We start from the raw sequence: 20032 nt of genomic DNA, 5'->3' as shown, positions 1-20032 counted from the left end.
TCCCCTTGGAAACCAAGAAACCTGCATTTTACAGCAAGGTATGTAGTGCAAAGAAAATGTTGGTGAAATAAGAATCTGGAAATGAAAAACCAGAATGTCATCAGACTCAAGAACATAATCATGAAGGCAAATTGAAAAATCAATGCAGAATTTCAACATAAACCAAATGCAATGTTTATGATCCTATTAGTCTTAAATTTTTCTCTTAAAAGGAAAGCATAGAAAAATAAGTGCTGTTTCACCTCCAAAGTCCTGAACAGCATTTATGTTACTACCTAGCACCATGACTTACATATCTGGTTTATCCTGGAGTCTTCACGCATTATTCTAAATCCCACACATACAACACTCTTGTGTACACATGGTCCCTCTGTGCTATGTTATTTCATGTATTTTCCCCAAACTTAGTATATCTAGGTTAAAATCAGATGTAAGACTTTCTAATATTTCATTGGCAATCTTTCTTCTCAGGGAGCACGACATGTTCTCTTCAAACTGTCTGGAGAGTCAGAACTCCTGGGTTCTATTCGTCAACTGCCAAGCACTTGTACGCTGACTCTAAGCAAACCATTTCATGCATGAATCAGTTTTGATCTTGCCCAGTCGCAACTGGTTAAGGAAAGGAAAGAGTTTCGTCTTAGTTGTTTTCAAAGGAATTAGAAATAATAGGAAAAAAATAATTTCACACAACAGTGAAATATGCACAAGTATTTTTGTGGAAAAAGGCTATGAGATATATATATTTAATGTTCTTTAAGGTTTAATTAGTACTCCTCCTCCTCCTCCTAAAAAAAAAAAATCCCCACCTAGTTGGTTGCACTGCCCCTTGCAAACGCTGATAACACAGGTAATTGAAGGACTGGGTTAGAGTGCAACTCTTCTGCTACATTTTAAAATCCATGGGGTCAAGAAACATGTTAGTCTTATTCACTGCCCTAGCATATTCCTGGCACATATTAGATGCTCAATCAATACGTGTTGAATGACTAACCACTGTTTTACAGAGAACAAGATGATGACTGGTAGCAGTTAAAACAGTTCATCTTCCTTAAATTACAAACAAACTGCCAGTAATACCAGTCATAACTTTTAGTTTTTGATTATTATCTACACATATTCTAATTTTTAAGTTTCTACAACCTCTCTACAAATACAAATGTAGTGACTGACTCAGTGACCAAAAAGTCACATCCTTATTTTTTCATTGCTCATTTTTTCATAGGCATATGTTCCTAAAAAATTTTTTAAATTGGATACAGATTTCTCTATTATGTTAGCTAAAAAAGATACTTTGCCAAATCATTAAAATGTTTATGTTTATATCATTATGTGAGCTTAGAGAGAAGAAACTGGATGGGTTTTTTACATCTTATGTTACTTACATGTGATTAATAACCAGTCCTTTTTTTATTATTAAATTATGGCTCTTAAGTCTGTGATAATATATTCATATAAAAATAAATGTATATATTTCATCTCAAGATGCACAACAATTAACTGGATAACACAGTAAGATGACGCATAGCCTACTTTCTACCAAGGTAAAGTAGATTTGTACGTGGGGTATTCATTACTGCTTCTGTTCATAAAATAACTTTACCATAATTAGAGGAAAAAAATTAGATAAGTCATTTGATGAACAGGAAGCTTGCTGATGTGGCAGATAATAGTATTAAATGTCCTAACAGTTCCTTGATAAGTGGTTCAAAGAACTTCTGTCCCCATGTTTTCAAGGCAAAAGTTAGTATACCAGGAATAAAACTACTTGAATAATGCATCATTGAACCAACATTTTTGAAAAGGGATAAAATGAGGAAACAAATGAGGAGACAGTAACTTCCTCTTGCAAATTAAAACTGTGCATACAAAGAAAGGAACTCAATTATATTGATAAAATAAAAACAAAAAAATAGCTAACATGATTTTCCTTTTTTAAAAAGAGAAGGTCAAGAATATTCTAATAAGTGAAATAATGTGTGTGAAAGAACTTTGAAAAGTTTACAAGCTCACAGAGACATGAAGATGGGGCATTTTATGGGGCAATATTCTTTCGAACAGTCACTTTAAGAGAACAGTTTAAAATACAGATAATCCTGGCCAGGCACGGTGGCACATGCCTTTAATCCCAACAATACAGGAGGCTGAGGTGGGTGGATAACCTGAGGTCAGGAGTTCAAGACCAGCCTGGCCAACATAATGAAATTCCATCTCTACTAAAAATACAATAATTAGCTGGGCGTAGTGGTGGGTGCCTGTAGTCCCAGGTACTTGGGAGGCTGAGGTGGGTGGATAACCTGAGGTCAGGAGTTCAAGACCAGCCTGGCCAACATAATGAAATTCCATCTCTACTAAAAATACAATAATTAGCTGGGCGTAGTGGTGGGTGCCTGTAGTCCCAGCTACTTGGGAGGCTGAAGTGGGAGGATCACCTGAGGTCGGGAGTTCGAGACCAGCCTGGCCAACATGGTGAAATTTCCACCTCTACTAAAAATACAATAATTAGCTGGGCATAGCAGTGGGTGCCTGTAGTCCCAACTACTTGGGAGGCTAAGGTGGGAGGATCATTTGAGCCCTGGAGGTTGAGGCTGCAATGAGCTGAGATTACACCACTGCACTCCAGCCTCGGTGACAGAGTGAGACCCTATCTTGAAAAAAATAAACAAAAATAAAAAAATACAGATAATTATAACCAAGAATAATAAAGAATAACAGAAGCCCACCATGAAATCTACTACTCATTACTATGGTTTTTGGGAAATGGGAAAATAAATGATGAGGGGCATGTTCACTTGCTATATCCATTTTAAAGAAGGCAACTGAGAGTATAATGGCACAGAGCTGTGTACCAGGTGCTCAAAATTCCTCCCATTTTGTCTTGTTACTCATTTTATCTTTAATAGAGATTCATATCAACTCCTTATGATTCAAAAATGCCTAAGCCAAATCCAAAGAGTATGAAAAAATCAAGGTTCTGCATAATGTCCCATCCATATGCCTTAACCCTGAATGATATCAAACCTATGTAATCTTAGACATCAACGCCTTCCAGATGTGACAAAATTTTAACACAGACCAACTTCAAGCTTTTTACTGCAGACTCATCTCCCATGTTCATAAAGATTATTTTCATTGCACGTACCATTACATATGGCTAATGTTTAATTTTCCAAATTGATTATTATGCTGCCATTTCAAAACTGACATTGCCTTCCAATCCAATCAAAAAACAAACTATGCGGCATACTCAACCTCCAATAAACACACACACAAAAACAAGAAATCACATCATTATTTCCAAGTTCTAGATAGTGCCTGGTTACAAGACCAGTTGAACTTTTCCTTGTCCACTCTTGGTACCTCCAAAAGATGGAAAAGGGGAAGGAGGGATCATCCAATTCTTTGTCAGAGTTAATTGCCATAGGAATAATTTGAGCCTGTCACCTGTGTTTTTGGTCTTAAAGATTGCTTCTAATTAGACAAGATCAAATTCTTCTTGATGTTTAAAGCATGTTAAAATTCTAAAATTAACTAACAAGATTGTTCACGGATATTTTTCAAAACCACCTAACAGCAAGGCAGTGACAGAAATGTATAAACTAAATTTTCAGATAGGATTTAAAAAATTAGTAACTCAACACCGGTAAGAAAAACTGGTGTGATAAAGCTTTGGATGATATTATGCAAACTTAATTCCCCTGCCCCAAACAATTGCTTTGAATCTTACCTAAATCTCATCCCTCCACCCACCCCCAAAATTAGAATTGCCCTGTAAGAGTAACTTGTCCTCAGATCCATCCTGAACTCTGTTCCTGCAAACCACCCTTCCCAGTTCCGTTAACTATTAACTTCAGGCTAGGTCCAACCCACAGGAGGCAATGGTAGGAATTTGGGAATCTGGAGGGTGGGAAGAAAGGAGAAGGGGAGGTATTCCTTCCCTCCTCTGCTTTGACATTTGTCTCCAAACAGTGGTGAGTTTTCCTTTTGTGATTCTTGCTTCCACTGAACAAGTTCCTCCCTCTGTGGTGCCCTCCCTTCAGGCAGCTCCAACTCAATTTGTGTAGTAGGTTCCTACTGATGCTAATGACTGGGTGACCTCATTGCCCATTAAGCTTTTCACCTATTCTAACATCACTGTAACTGGCCTTGCCCATGAAATTCCAGCTATTGGACTATCTGGTAGTTTATTTTACTCAAATCTGACAGATATATTTGTTTTTTGAATTTGGCATATCTATCACTCTAAAATACATGTCAGGTAATAGAGTTAAACAGTATTAGACAAATATAATAACTTTTCAAAAAATCAATAGATTTCAAGTATTTGTTAAAAAAAGATGAGAAAGTACTGCCACCATTCAGTACTAAGTACAAAATTCTATATCACAAAGTTTTTTGTAATGCATATTGATACATAAAAATAATCAAGTTTTTAAAAAAGGTAACTAGATTCTCAATGCCATGTTCTAAATATATCTCTTTCAGGAGGTCTTCTGATAATCCTACCCATCCATCCAAGTTTACTTCTTCTTTTTATCACCTCCTAGTCTCTCTATCCAATTTTTAACAAGTTTTTTCTTGTGCATGTGTTTTTCCTTCACACATGACTGTACGCTCCTTGACTGGAACAATTATAAGTTTGATTGTTTTTGTAAAACATTATACATTTACTTATATTTCATGCCACTAACAACTTTGAAATGCTTATCAATTGTCAGAATAACTAACAGTCTCATGGGGATAATCAAAAGGTTTTCTTAAATATGCACCAGTATACATCAACATAAGAATAATACCTAACAGGAAAGAGAAATGATTTCAACATTACTCTGTTTCCTTTAGGAAATGGTTCATAAGTCCCCACTTGACATCAGGCATTTTACATAAGAAAAATTACAAAATAAGAAAAGACGAAAGTATTTTTTCCATCAGAATAGTAACACTCTATGGTGTTTTGCTAAAACACTCTACGAACAGGAGAAAACAAAAATATTTATGCTCATATGCACAGGGATATATGTGAACTCACAGTACCAAAACTTTAGAATCACAAATGCAAACAGTACCAACATACTTAGTGTTTTAAATTGTGCTAGATAACAGCCTGGCTAGAGGGAAGTGACATAACGGAAAAACATACAGCATCAATTCACATGTTGCCAACTTTTTTTGGATAGAACTAACAGGATGACACTGGCGTTGGATGTGCACACTTAGCTGCCAGCATTGCACTCTATGCAATGTCCCTCTACATCCTCTCTCTCAATCATTTTGAATCCCCACCCCCAAGATTTATTTTATGTCTCTTTTTAAAACATTATTTTCCTAGTTGGTGACAGTTACCACCAAACATCATACAGAGATCATTTCAACTGAAAATACATGTTTATTATTTTTTAAGCCTGTGCCTGAAATGTATTTTAGTCAATCTATGCCACATAAGGCAAATTTCTAATGCACATTTATAAATTTAATTCAATAAATATTTACTGAAAAAAGAAAATGGGTTGGAGTCTAAATAGACATAAAGTGGCCATGAAGTAAGTCTAGCAATAACTTCCACTTTTCATGTTTTCCCACCACCCTTTACTTTCCCCAATGAGAAAATTATAGTGTGACAGGTAAGCTAAGAGACAATCTCCATAAATATGACAGCAGACATACTGCACAGACACTAAAAACCATAGGAATAATGCTGAGACCACAAGATAGAAAAGCCCTTGACTTTTTCTGGTAATGGGGGGTAGAATGGGTGGGACAGGGAGCCTAAAGCCAGAAAGGAAAATGAATCCACCTTTTAACCAAGTTTTTTATTACACACATACTATTTGAAACTTAAACTTTCATTCTAAGTTACAGTCAAGGAAGAAAAAAGACAATAAGAAGAAAAAAAAATTATCCCAGTTCTTCCAAAGTACTGTATATGTATATGCTATGATTTAAGAATTATGCCATAGGAATAGGTAATTCAATTAAAGCCAAGATAAAACAAATGAGATATATTATACTAAGCAGATAGCAAATTATGATAAAATTTGGCTGAGAAATAGGTTGAAACAGGCCCTATCCTAGAAATGGGATGACAGAGCAAAGAACTAAGCTCCACCTTCAATGTATTTGAAGGTCTGTTCGGAGCCAATTTACACAAAATATCCACTTACCAACGACGCAGAAAGATAGAACAAAATAACGCTGAGATAATTTATTGGGAAATTATTTTTTAATATTGGAGGTGCACTCTACCAGCTCAATCCAGCACACATTCTCTCTCTCTCTCTCTCTCTCTCTCTCTCTCCCCCTCTTTCACAGAAGAGAAAGAGATCTCGTAAGCTTCTCCACAACGTTCTATACCTGACCTGGAAGGAAATCCTATTCTTCTAGGCTTGCTAAAGCCAATAAGGGCCCCAGAGAATGCTAACTGGGGTGGTTATCTGCCCAAGAATTGAACTGAAATTTACTTCATAGGACCAATCAACTGGCAAAAGAAGTTAAAAAAAAAAAAAACTTTTGGTAGAACTGAACTACACAGAATTTAAACTGCCAGAGATGGCAAGGTTTGATGTTAGAACTTCCATCATCCATCTGCAAAGCTCTGTCACTGCCTAATAAATGCACAATGCTTCTCTCTCCTGTGATGCTTTTAGGAAATAACCCTTGTCATTTTCCACCTTATTGACAAAATATTCTATTTTTTAGAAACCTCCATATCTAAGGAATACTTTAATGAAATAAAGATGAGTTAAAACATCAAGCTAATTTTGTAAGCACATGAACCAGAGAAATAATCTCAAAGAAAATGATAAATTCTAATTTTTATCTGAAAGTATAAAGCACATATGAGACGACTTTTATTGTGTTGCCGCTTCATTCGTATTTATTTAGGTTTCTTTATTCACTGTCAATATAAATGACTGCAGTGAAGCCAGGATTGCAGACCAAATTTGAATTTGGAAGTTTGGTTACCGCAATCTGGATCCCAAAGCCAAAGCTTCCTCCTCACATTAGACTCCCATTCAAAGCTATCACTGTGTTTTCAAAGTGACAACACTGTTCAACTTTCTTTTCACAGAGCAGGAATCTTTTATGGCATTAAGGGTATGTATGTCACACCATGCAAAACACAATGACATTGCAAACATAGAGAAAGGAATCTAGTAAGGGCATGGGGAAGAAAAAGGGAATGGGGAATTTAAAAAAATGTTTTTTAAACTTTTTTTTTGCAAAAGAAAATGCATAATAATAAAATAATAACTGAAAGTTCCCTATTAATATCATCCAGCAATTATTAAAAATAGAATAAATTAGCTGATATGATCCAATCACCTGGTAGGGAACAGGATGTGTCTCCTTAGTCCATTCGCAGTGCTAATGGTGCTCCTAAATGATGGATTTTTTTTCCTATGTTCAAGCTGGTTGAACTTAATTTTCCCTTCACCTGTTTACCTGGATTAGTTTCCAGCTTAACATTCATTAAGCATCAAGACATAACAAGAGGCGCAGTGATGATGAGATAAAAGTCTCAAGGTCATTACTCCTTCCATGAGGCACTCAGGGAGGATCTATAAGTGAAAGATAACTTCACTTACTTGGGTTAAAGTGAAGAAATATGAACCCACTCTAGAGCTTTGAAAATCAAAGAGAGCTTTAAAAAGCCATGTGTTTATGTTTTGCCTAATTTTTCATTTTTTCTCATTAGAAGGCAAGGTCTGATTAAATGTGGGTTATTTCTGATATTTCAGCTTCTAGTTTGTGGAAGGGGATTCCTGTTTAAGGGAGGGAATGCTGCCACCCCCTACTCTCCCCAGCAGCAGCACACTGGACACCTGAGAAGCCAAAAGCCCTACACCAAAATACACCACCTTTAATCACAAATCAAACAATAGTAATTAGGAGCATCAAGTTAATTGTGTCTACTCCCCACAGAATGTGTCCTCCAAGGCTCCTTGAAATCAGGTTGAAAGATTAGTAGTAATTTTACTCCCAATTCTCTAATTCTAACTTAAAAAAAAAAAAACAAAAACAGAGCCTAAGATCATCACTCCTACCCTCAGAACTATGGAGTCTACAAGTAAAACCTTAAAAAGAAAAATCAGACTACTTAATTAAGTATTTTGTTAGGCCGTTTATGTAATCAGAGTAACTTTGATCTTTGGCTTCTTAATCTGTTCAAAATTTGTTGTCAAATCTTATGGAATTCCTTTAAATCCAGAATTATAAATGTTATTTTCCATTAGTCTTTTATTAATAATTAAGACAATTTGGCAGTTTGAATCCAATCAATCAAGAATGTGTAAAATCCATTTCATATATATTGGTACAATTAGATACTGACAATAAGGCTCTTTCTTACCTTCCACTTGTACTAAATATGATAAAGATAGCAAGAATACCTTAGCTATTTTCAAGCCATTTTCATCTACATTACTTTGCAATCCCAAAATAGGTTTTGTTTTATTCTGATCCTTTACAATTAACCAGAAAGGAATGCAGAGCTTGATAACTTGCAGAGTAATAGAAAACCCTTGATTTTTCATTGCATTTCCCCTTCTGACTTTCTTATGATCTGAGAGACAACACTTAACCTTTCTCTGTCTCACTCTCCTGTCTCAAACAAGCTATAATAAAACTTTATTCCAGTCCACTGGGGTATTAGAACGATGAATCTGATAGGACGTCCCTAACACACTTTGATCTCTATAGGGAAAGTTGCTATAAAAATAAAGACACTGTTGTTATTCTTCTAATTGAGTTATTTGCAAATGGATCTTCTTGATGGAGCCCAGCCCTCAGATATAGAAAAGAAAATTCTGTCAGTCCTCTAGGGTATAATTGCCTTGTGGCAATTATACCCATAACCACATTTCCTTATTACTGTTATAAAAGACTGCGGAGTTCAAGGGGAGGCAAAAAGGGAGCTTAAGAAAAAATATGCTGTTATTTTCAACAGAAGATGCTGAAGTTGCAAATTTGGAACTCAAGGCTATAGGTAAACTTTGACAGAACATGTGTTCCAAATTAGTGTGGCGTTTGTTAGTTGTGTCAGAAAGTCAGAGGTGTCCCTGAGGCTGCAGCTTTTTTAGCAAATTTTGGAAATAACTTAGGAAAAAAAAGGTAAATTACAAAGTTAATCTGGTCCTCACTCTACAAATGCTACAAAACAATGACAAAAAGGTTCACGGCTACACCATTCTCACCAAGAAAGACAGCATATCTCAAGGTACAAAAGGCACGAAAGAAAATTAAACTGAGCTTAGGAAGAAAGTGCTATGGACAATTTTACATGAAAAGCCAAAAGGGAATGTTGGGGCTATGGTGAACTTTCCTGGAGTCTACAGACAGAACACACATTGCCCCCTATATTAATTACCAATAGCTATGAGAATTAGTAGGCAGCTCAGGTTTAGGCACTTTAAGAATTCCATATTCCAGCCGGGCGCGGTGGCTCACGCTTGTAATCCCAGCACTTTGGGAGGCCGAGGCGGGTGGATCACGAGGTCAGGAGATCGAGACCACAGTGAAACCCCGTCTCTACTAAAAATACAAAAAAATAGCCGGGCGTGGTGGCGGGCGCCTGTAGTCCCAGCTACTCGGAGAGGCTGAGGCAGGGGAATGGCGTGAACCCGGGAGGCAGAGTTTGCAGGGAGCCGAGATTGCGCCACTGCACTCCAGCCTGGGCGACAGAGCGAGACTCAGTCTCAAAAAAAAAAAAAAAAAAGAAAAAAAGAATTCCATATTCCTCAAATGGAATTTTTTCAAAGTAAATAATAAAAGCTTTGCTTTATGAAGTATTAGAGACGTGGGGTTTCCCTTCCATAATAGACATCACTAGGCCCCATCACACTGCACATCTCCAAGGAGCATGATTCACAGTGTGGCTACGGGGAGGGAGCCTTCTAAAGTCATTTAGGATGTTCACTATGGCATTCTACATGTCATTAAAAATGCCTCATAAATCATCCTAAAATTTAGAGTTTAAACCTGGAACAATTATTTGGATAAAGTTTCTTATATTAACAGGTTTTTAAAAGTTTGATCTTCAGAAAAGTGTTTGGTGTCAGTGGAGATCTGCATACTATCTAGATTCCAATTAAACACAGAGCTCCAAAAAGACCAATTAAAGGAGAAGTAGAACAACTTGCTGTATCATGACAATAAATGCTACTTGCCTTATTGTCATTTCACAATCAGTGACACATTCAGTCCACAAATTCTAGTGAGCATCAGATTCACCTGAGATGCTTGTTAGAAATTCAGATTCCTCGACCTCACCCGCAATGACTGGGACTCGTACAGCAATGCTGGGGCCAAGAAAGCGCTCCCAACAAGCACCCCAGGTAACTCCCGTACATTGTTCTCAGCCAGTGTACAAGGGACTTGGCTGCTGATGCTTGCTCACAGACACCAAACTGGAAAGCAAAAGGCAGTATATGACTATAGAGTCCTGAAAACACAAACAAACAAAAATGCAGTCCTTAAGCCAAAACCAATCTCCACTTTTCTCCCTCTCCCTGCCATGTGATGCACCAGTGATTTTTGGCCAAAAATCACATGTGTACAGTGAATCCTAAAAAGCAACGAAATCCAAATCCACATTGAACCATTCTGAACTCTATCACACTTCACAGAGCTTTAAATAGAATTCTACTCAAAACATCACACCCTGACTGGCCAAGGGATTCTTTGGGTTCTGTTGCTTTATCCAAGTGATCCAAAGTGACCCAGGTTCCATTCTGCATGTTCGCATCTACAGCTTTCTCCAAGTCGAACACAGAAGGATTAAAAAGAAAACACAAATATTGGCATAGGTGACTTGAGGTTACTTGACCTTTCTGAAGGAAGATTTTTTGGCAATTGTGCTCTGGCAGCTCCCTGGAAGGCAAGGCCAGGACACAAAGAGGAAGACAGGAAGCCGGGAGCTGGCCATGTGTCCTTGGCAGGCAGTAGTGCGGCAGGGTGAACCACCTCGTCCCTGCCAAACCAGAAACAGTGGGGAAAGCCCAGCTAATTGGCAAGTCACAGCCGGCTACAGTGTACATCCTCGGCTTTAAATGCCTGATAAAGTTAAATGGCCTGCCAGACCCTAATCTACTTAAACAGGATCCTCCTTTACTTTCAAAAACTTAACTCATCCATTTGTGTTTCCTTAAGGAAGTGGTAAGGCAGCATCCTAGAATGTAAGGGCTGGAAAACTTAAAACAGCAAAAAAAGTAAAGATGTGTTGGAGTCTCATTATGCTTATGGCCATTTTACTTTGTGAAAGGGCCATGTATGCTTGTGCTTTTGGTTTTAGCTAATAAGACTTCCACTTGCTCATTTATTTTTATTTAAAAGAAACTCTCAACATTGCAGACTGATTATGACTTCAGTTCATTTGGAGGACCCAGGCTTTTTTTTTTTTTTTAATTTCTCAAAACTCCTGAAGATATCCAAGGAGACTGCAGAGTTGCACCCAGTTTCCAGTCAGCTATTGTTTTTACTTACACATTAGCTGGCTCAATCATATTTGCTAAGGTATTTCTGTATGTACTAGCATAAAATCACCACTTTCTGAGTCTTTTACAGCTAAAATGGGGAATCACACAGGGAGAACGGGAGCAGAGGGGATTGTCCAAATAAACTGCTCCTCACTGCTGCTGCTAACAGAGTGAATCCAGGGACCCGGAGCCTGGAGCATAATTTTGCCCCTAGGTCTGAAGGCTTGGTAAGAGCAATTTAAAGAGGTGTGTTCAGTAGTTGGGCATATTTCCTTCTATTTTCTGTGAAACTGTTCATGCCTTCTTCAAAACTCAAACCAGAATTTCAAATTAGCTTCTCCTCCTTAAAATATAGTAGCCAGTGATGAAATTTGATGAATAAAATGCAAATTTCTTCTCAGAACTGGTAGAAGAGAAAGATTACAATAAACATAATCCACTGTTTTCATCAGAAGTTTCTTAAAGTCTACAGAATATTCATCCTTTAAGCAACCCAGGACCCCAGAATCTGTTTCAGTGAAGTTAGACCAAGGAATAAAACACAATACCAAAACTCACATACTCTCTGATCACGATCTGAGATAAGAAAATAATAATCCTCATGCCCAACACTAGCTCTCAGGATCAGTAAGCCTAAATGTGTGTTTCAGCTCCAAAATTACTATTTTTTTAAGACACAACTTGACTTTCCCAGACTCTACTTAGTTGACTTTTCACACTAAGTATCCCTAGCTTTTGGAAATTCTCCTTCCCTTTTCCTTTAGGGAACCACTCCTTTCTAGGTCCAATCCTCTATTTCTGAGGGCTTCTTTCCTGTCCTGATGGCTATCTCCTTCTCTTCTGTTGGTCCTGTAAATGTTGGTGATCCCAAAGATGATCCATCCAACTTGGCCATCTTCTTGTCTTTGTACATTCCCCCTCAGCAAACTCAGCCAGGTCCACGTTTACAAATACTACCCATTTTTTGAGAACTCCGTATCTCCATATCTAGCCCTAACCTCTTCTTTAACTGCAAAACTCCTCCTGATATTGCTAGTGCGCAACCTTTGTACACTCTCACCTCCCCCCAACCAATCCATATCTCAATTAATGGCATTCACAGCCATTCAGTTTCCCAAGCTGAAAATGCTCTTTCCAGAAATCCCACCTCCCTAAAGCCTCACATTCAGTTGTCAGCCCAGACTCTATCTTCCTTTCAAGCCTATTTCCCCATCTCCATCCCAACTGGTGCTAAGTCCCTTATTGAGCTTCACATTTTTACCTCACAATAGCCTCAGCCTCCTCAGGCCATTAGGATTCACTCTTCACACTATAACCAGACTCCATCCTCTGCACAGCCACCAGGAATCACAACACTTCACTCCTTAAAACACCTTGGTGGCTTCCAATTGCTAGCTAGAATAATCTACAACCTCCTTAGTACAGCATTCAAGGTGCTCCATAACCTGGCCCTAGCCTAGCCTCACACTCACAGAAACCATCACCTTTTACCCTCCCCCTCACACCGACACCCAACTTCCTAATATTCTTCTTAACAGTCCTAGAATATGCCATGCAACTGCAGGTCTGTGCCTTCGCTCATACGGCTTCTATGCCTGGAATATCCCTTATTTGACGCAAGACAAACTCCTAATTCATCTTTAAAAGCTCTTGAATTTCATCTGTTACATCCTTCCTGAACCTTATTGCCCCATCTAATGAGACCTCCCTCTGGGGCCCACATGGCTTTGCTCACACTTCAGTGCAGGGCCCGACCAGTGCATTATGGTTGGTTGTTTATACATTACTTCTCTCCAAGATTGTGACCTCCTGTATACCAACTTACCCTGAAAAATTTTGGGAATCTATTTGAATGGCATACAAATTTATCTTGGATGTACTATCCATGAAGAAACTGAGACAAAGAGCATTAATTCCCAAAAGAAAGACAAAGTAATCGTAAAAGAAAAAAGTCATAATGAGCTATCAATTTATACAGGTAATTAACATTCAATATTCTGATTGTGACATATACAGATGATATTTACCCATTTGTTTATTTTTTTGAAAAGGACTGAACACCTACAGTGGTCCATGTATCATCCTTGGAACTCAGTCTACAACAGTCAATAAAAGATGATTTGTTCTTATCTTCATGCAGCTCATGGTTTCATTTGTACAATGTTGACTTTCATTCACTTGCTAGCAGGTAAAATGTGCTCTCTATACAATTTACATATAAGCAGAATCTGTAATCATTACATTGTGAAAATAAAATTGACACTTTTCCCACACACACACACACACACACACACACACACACACACAAAGATTTAGCAGTGGGACAAACTTTTTCATTTAATTTTTGTTTATAGCAACTAAAACATGAGAGACTAGAAGCCACAGACTGCAAAAGCATTGTTTAGCTGTGATAAGCAGAATGTGTAAAGGTGGTATGATGACAAAACAGCTATTGCAGCATGAAATAATGAGACTATAAAATAATGAGACCACAGTTTTAAAATTCTCTGACCTCTATTATCTTTCAGAATAGGTGAAAGGGGTCTATTGACTAGTTTGGGAGCTGAAGAGTCAAATACTATTTTAGAATGAAAATTACTTTGTGGTCACATCCCATTATAGAATATTGATGGAGCCAGACTACACGAAAGTCTCAAAAGGAGTACTGAGAGAAAACATTGTAAGAATTGGTTTTCTGCTACTCAAATCCATCCTCAAGAAAAAACAAAAGCTAATTTAAAAAAATCATAACCAAGGCAAAGTTTCTAAATGGAATGACATAAAAATATCGGTTGTACATTTTTTGTCTTTTAGAAAAACGACCCGTATGTATAGCATTTTATATGGTTTTCTCCAACGTATCTGAGAAATGTGTAAGCAAATCTATGCAAAGAGATATCATGGATTGTGATGTCATATTTCTTATGAAAAAAATCACCTTTACAATGTCAATTAATACCAAATTTAGCTTTAAAACTCCATGACCTCTACCATTTTTTAGGTTAGCTGAAAACGATCTATTGACTAGCTTTGTGAGCTGAACAGTTGAATGCTACTTACATAGAAAATTATTTCTTTCACTCCATAAGAATAATTATCATGGCGATCACACAATTATTATAATTATATCTGTAAGAACTGTTATTGGGAATTTATCTCTGAAACAGTCTCATGCATTGCAGGGGACATTTATCTTTTTTAATGATCATCAACACGAGTGTCTTTTTGTAGCTATATAAGTGATTTTTACCTCTTTCTATTAATATCCTCTTGCATACTTTAGAAGCCAAAGGAGACAGCCCCCACATTTTTTTTTTCCTAAAGCAATTGTTTCAGTTAAGCGAGGCCCATGGCATCTTTTGGGACAGAAAGCTACCCTTTCCATTCAAGGCAACATAACATTCACAATGTGCTTTCCTAAATGGATGGAAAACCCCTCAAAAAAGCCCCTCAAATCTGTGTTTCATAAACTGTACTTTTAGCAATAAAGTTTATTACAGACCTAAAGTATCTGCATAAACCCGGTTAATTGAAAAGTGGGTGGAGAAGGCTGCCAAATTAAATGTTTACATTAGCACAGCTGTATTGTAAAAACATTCTGCCCCCTGTGCTTTGTAATTATAAGATATTTCTGGACTGTGTATCTCTACAAAGTTTATCTCCACTGCCAAGAGTGTCTTGGCACGGAGCGACTGCAGTTTTTGGCAGCCAGGAGCTCTCCGCGCGGGCAGGATCTAAAATGGCTGCCAAGCGGCCTCCTGAAATGTCGCCGGCCTGGGCCCGCCTCACCAAGGGCAAAGGCCAACCCTGCTACCAAGGCAGGGTCTAAAGTCTGTCTCACAGGAAGCCAAAATGTGTATTTCCCTCATAAACAAGACTTGGTACCACAACTTTTGTGTTGTAGTAGTTAAAGCTGTTTGAAAAACTAACTACAAAGGAATATTGGAATACTACCAATTAGAAAATGGTGACAAGAGGTCTTTTATGAAATTCTGCTGACCTCAACATTTCAATCACATATAATGCCTGCAATATATTCTGCTGATTAAAGAAACTCATTTAATTTGTGGGGGAAAAAAAGGTTAAAAAAAAACCCCAACAAATTCTGACCATATTAAAACATACTATAGAGAAGCATGAGCAAAGCCAACACTTTCCCATTTGCAATGACATGATTTTGACATAAACTTATAATCTCTATCAAATCTCTATATTTTATTTTCATATGTGTATGAAAAATGAAAACAAAAAAATTAATTTGTTTTCTTCTCATCCTTTAACAGGGTATGTTTCTCTTACAACATTAAAATAACATTAACAAAAGAAAACCTTTTCATACCTTTCTATGACACAGGCCTCGAAATTTGAGGAAGTAGCTCTCTTTTCCCACCGTCCATCGCCCAAGATGTGGAAAGGAAAGAAGACCAAGGGGAAGAAGTTGGCTCCGGCCCCTGCTGTCTTGAAGAAGCAGGAGGCCAAGAAAGTGGTGAACCCCCTGTTTGAGAAAAGGCCTAAGAATTTTGGCATTAGACAGGACATCCAGCCCAAAAGAGACCTCGCCCACTTTGTGAAATGGCCCCGCTATAGCAGGTTGCAGCAGCAGAGAGTCATCCTCTATAAGCGACTGAAAATGCCTCCTGCGATTAACCAGTTCACCCATGACCTGGACTGCCAAACGGCTACTCAGCTGCTTAAGCTGGCCCACAGGTACAGACCAGAGACAAAGCAAGAGAAGAAGCAGAAGCTGTTGGCCTGGGTGGAGAAGAAAGCGCTGGCAAAGGGGACCTCCCCACTAAGAAGAACACCTGTCCTTCAAGCAGGAGTTAACACCATCACCACCTTCGGAGAATAAGAAAGCTCAGTTGGTGGTGACTGCACACGACACAGATCCCATCGAGCTAGCTGTCTTCCTGCCTGCCCTGTGTCGTAAAATGGGGGTCCCTTACTGCATTATCAAGGGGAAGACAAGACTGGGACATCTAGTCCACAGGAAGACCTGCACCACTGCTGCCTTCATACAGGTTAACTCAGAAGACAAAGGGGCTTTGGCTAAGCTGGTGGAAACTATCAAAACCAATTACAACCACAGAGCCAATGAGATCCGTCATCACTGGGGAGGCAATGTCCTGGGTCCCAAGCCTGTGGCTTGCATTGCCAAGCTCAAAAAGGCAAAAGCTAAAGAACTTGCCACCAAGCTGGGTTAAATGTACACTGCTGAGTTTTCTGTACATAAAAATAATACAGATTTTCCTTCAAAAAACATCTGAGGAGTTAACTATGTCTGTAGCATAAAACCGAAAAAAATTGAGATCAGATACATAGTCTCTGTGAGTTCCAAGGGCTGACCAAAGGAACAAAAATTGGAAGGAAGGGAGGGGAGGGGAGGGGAGGGGGAAAAAGAAGGAAGGAAGGGGGAAGGAAGGGGGGGAGGGAGGGAAGGAAGAAGGGGGGGAGGGAGGGAAGGAAGTGGGGGAGGGAGGGAGGGAAGGAAGGAGGGGGGGAGGGAGGGAAGGAAGGAGGGGGGAGGGAGGGAAGGAAGGAGGGGGGGAGGAAGGGAAGGAAGGAGGGAGGGAGGGAGGGAAGGAAGGAAGGAAGGAAGGAAGGAAGGAAGGAAGGAAGCAAGCAAGTTAGGGAGGGAGGGAGGGGAGGAAATGAAGGGAGGAAAAGGAGGAAATGAAAGGAAGGGAAGGTAAGGAAGGGAGAGAGGAAGGGAGGGAGGAAAGGAGGGAGAGGAGGGAGGAAAGGAGGGAGAGGAGGGAGGGAAAGCAGGGAAGGAAGGAAGGAAGGAAGGAAGGAAGGAAGGAAGGAAGGAAGGGAGGGAGGGAGGGAGGGAGGGAGGGAGGGAGGGAGGGAGGGAAAGCAGGGTGGGAGGGAGGGAAAGAAGAAAGGAAGGGGAAAGAAAACGCCGGAGGGAGGAAATGATGGAGACACTGCATGGAACTACAAATACATACTGATTTGTTCATAGTAGGAATATAAAAAACAATTGAAGAATTAAAAATACTTCATAAGTACACCTTCATAAGTATGATATATACACAAGGTATATATTGTCTCTGTCCTTTTTTCTCTATTAAACTTAAATCCCAGCTAACAGGCTATGTTCACAGCAGCCAAATACTGCATAATGAGGTCAGTGGATTTTTCTTTGAGACTGTTCCGCAAGTTTAAGCTCAGGTTGAGAGACACATTAGGCCTGGTGTACTCCTGTAATCATCGTTGGCAGTGATTACTGTTTGGTAATCTAAGCTTCAACTGAATCCAACATTCTTGCCTCTGCTGAGAGATAATTCAGAGGTGAAAGATGAATTCCATAATGCTGACACAAACTGGTGGTATTCATCATAGTGCTTATTCACTAAATGCCCATTCTAGCTTGAATTATATGTCCACACACTCAGCAGAGCCACACCAATATTGTTTACTTAATTTTTTTAAGTCTCCATTTTAGGAGAAGAAAATCTAATGTCTCTTTAATCGTATATTTTGAATAATGTCTATTCTCCAGTAGTCACCTGAAAAACACATACATACACACACACACACACACACACACACACACACACACACACACACTTTTCCTGGGCCTTTTTACAGCAGAATAATTTCTCAGCATTATTAATTATGTTGCTGCGTAAAAGACATTTGAGGACTTTTATCCTTTGTTTAATTAGTTATCAAAATAATCAGTCACACAGCTATTTAATAATGGGCCACTCTTAACAGACAGGTGGAACAGAGTGGTTGTGTTCAAAAAATATCTCTAGTTCACTAGTAACTTACTCTCTCTTTTTTTTTTCTTCTTTGAGATGGAATCTCACTCGGCCACTCAGGTGCAGTGGTACGATCTTGGCTCACTTGCAACCTCCGCCTTCCAAGTTTCAAACAATCCTCCCATCTCGGCCTCCTGAGTATCTGGGACCACAGATGCACCTGGCTAATTTTTTGCATTTTTGGTAGAGACAGAGTTTCACCATGCTGCCCAGGCTGGTCTTAAACTCCTGAGCTCAAGTAATCTTCCTGCCTCGGACTCACAAACTGCTGGGATTACAGGCGTGAGCCACTGCGCGTGGCCCTTACTAACACTCTTAGAACTTGAGCTAATTTCTTTCCTTTCATGAGATTTTATGGTCTGACACTGCTGACTTGTTACCTTTTCTTCCTTGAGAGTTTCCAAATACTGAAACAACAATCTGCTCAGCAAACAGAAGAATTCAATAAATGTTGATTGACCACGTAGTACCTGCAAAGAGACCCTATGGTATTATATAAAGAGTTAGGAGATTCAGACAACATGCTTTACAAAAAAAAAAACCTAAGGGATGGTTTCAGATTTTGCCTGTGTCTTAGTTTCAGTCATGTTTGGTATATATTGCCAAGTAGCAATATTTTATATCCCCAACTAGAATACAAGTTTTTGGAGATCATACTCTATATCTTACTGACTGCACAAGACAGTGCGATGCATATAAAATTGTCACCTACAACTGAAAGGATTCCAGTGAGGCTAAATGGTGATTAGCTGTGTAAAACCCCACTATTCCATACATTGTACGTGCTTACAGTGTTAGCTTCTCCTCCTCTTCAGCAGCAAATATCTTCTAGGTGAACCGTAATAAAATAATAGTAAGGCTAACAGTCACTGAGTATTTGTTTACATGTCCAATACTGTTCTCAATATTACGGTATCCATAGATTTCGTCCTTGCGATAACACTAAGGGATGCTATTATTATTCCCATTTTCAGACGAGAAAACTTGCCTAAGGCTATCCAACTAATAACTGAAAAAGCCAGGAATTAAACCCAAGCCAAACGGACCCCACAATCCAAACTAAATTACTGTCTTCCCAAATTAGGGGTGTCACCACTGAACAGAAAAAGAGATACAGTCCAGGTTGAGGTTGCACCTCTGCAATTACAGGGCTCCCTAGTCAATTTTTTCTAATTTTTGACACATACCTTCCCAATTTTCCTGGCAAAAGCCTCCCTTGAGTGGAGGCCACTGACTGTGGTGAGTTGATGTTGTGGTTTGGTAATGTGTACAAACTGGGAGGAGGATGAGACCAGAAAACCCCTTTTGCCCATAGCATGCCACAAATTGAGGACTACGTCAGTGCATGCTGCTGACAGGCAAAGGGCCAGCTCGGCATGAACAGCTCCGTGCAGGGACTGCATGTGACACCAGACACCGTTTTCAAAGCCACTACCTTTCTCCTTCCCCACAAACCTCTTCATCTCCCACCAAAGTCCTGAAGCTTCACCACAGGATCAAGTAATCCCCCTCTAAGCCACATCTCGTAAATGAGAGTCTAATTTCTCCCACGTGTCATTTTTCACATGAATGTTACTACGGTCTTGGCTGTACTTAACCAGAGTTCAGGGTCTGATGGTTTATCTACAGAGACAACACGACCACAGAGAAGAGCCCGTTTCCATTGCCACCTGAGAGACAGATCCACGAACACAATCCAACACAGTGTTCACCACTTTCTCACACAGGGCTAAATGAGACTCAACGGAACAGCCCAAAGTCAAACATTTCCTTGGTTGAATTTAGGTG

The 20032-nt window shown here is 39.0% G+C and overlaps 1 protein-coding gene and 1 pseudogene across 18 annotated transcripts in view; one reads left to right on the top strand and one right to left on the bottom strand.

Moving 5' to 3' along the window:
• NFIB (nuclear factor I B) overlaps positions 1 to 20032 on the bottom strand; it is a 463288-nt gene that overhangs the window by 114014 nt on the left and 329242 nt on the right. The gene's annotated exons all lie outside the window — the stretch shown is intronic.
• LOC129490391 (large ribosomal subunit protein eL8-like) lies at positions 15737 to 16675 on the top strand (annotated as a pseudogene).

Source organism: Symphalangus syndactylus, chromosome 9 (assembly GCF_028878055.3).
Source record: "Symphalangus syndactylus isolate Jambi chromosome 9, NHGRI_mSymSyn1-v2.1_pri, whole genome shotgun sequence".
Taxonomy (NCBI): domain Eukaryota; kingdom Metazoa; phylum Chordata; class Mammalia; order Primates; family Hylobatidae; genus Symphalangus; species Symphalangus syndactylus.
This window is presented reverse-complemented; position numbering and strand designations above follow the sequence as displayed.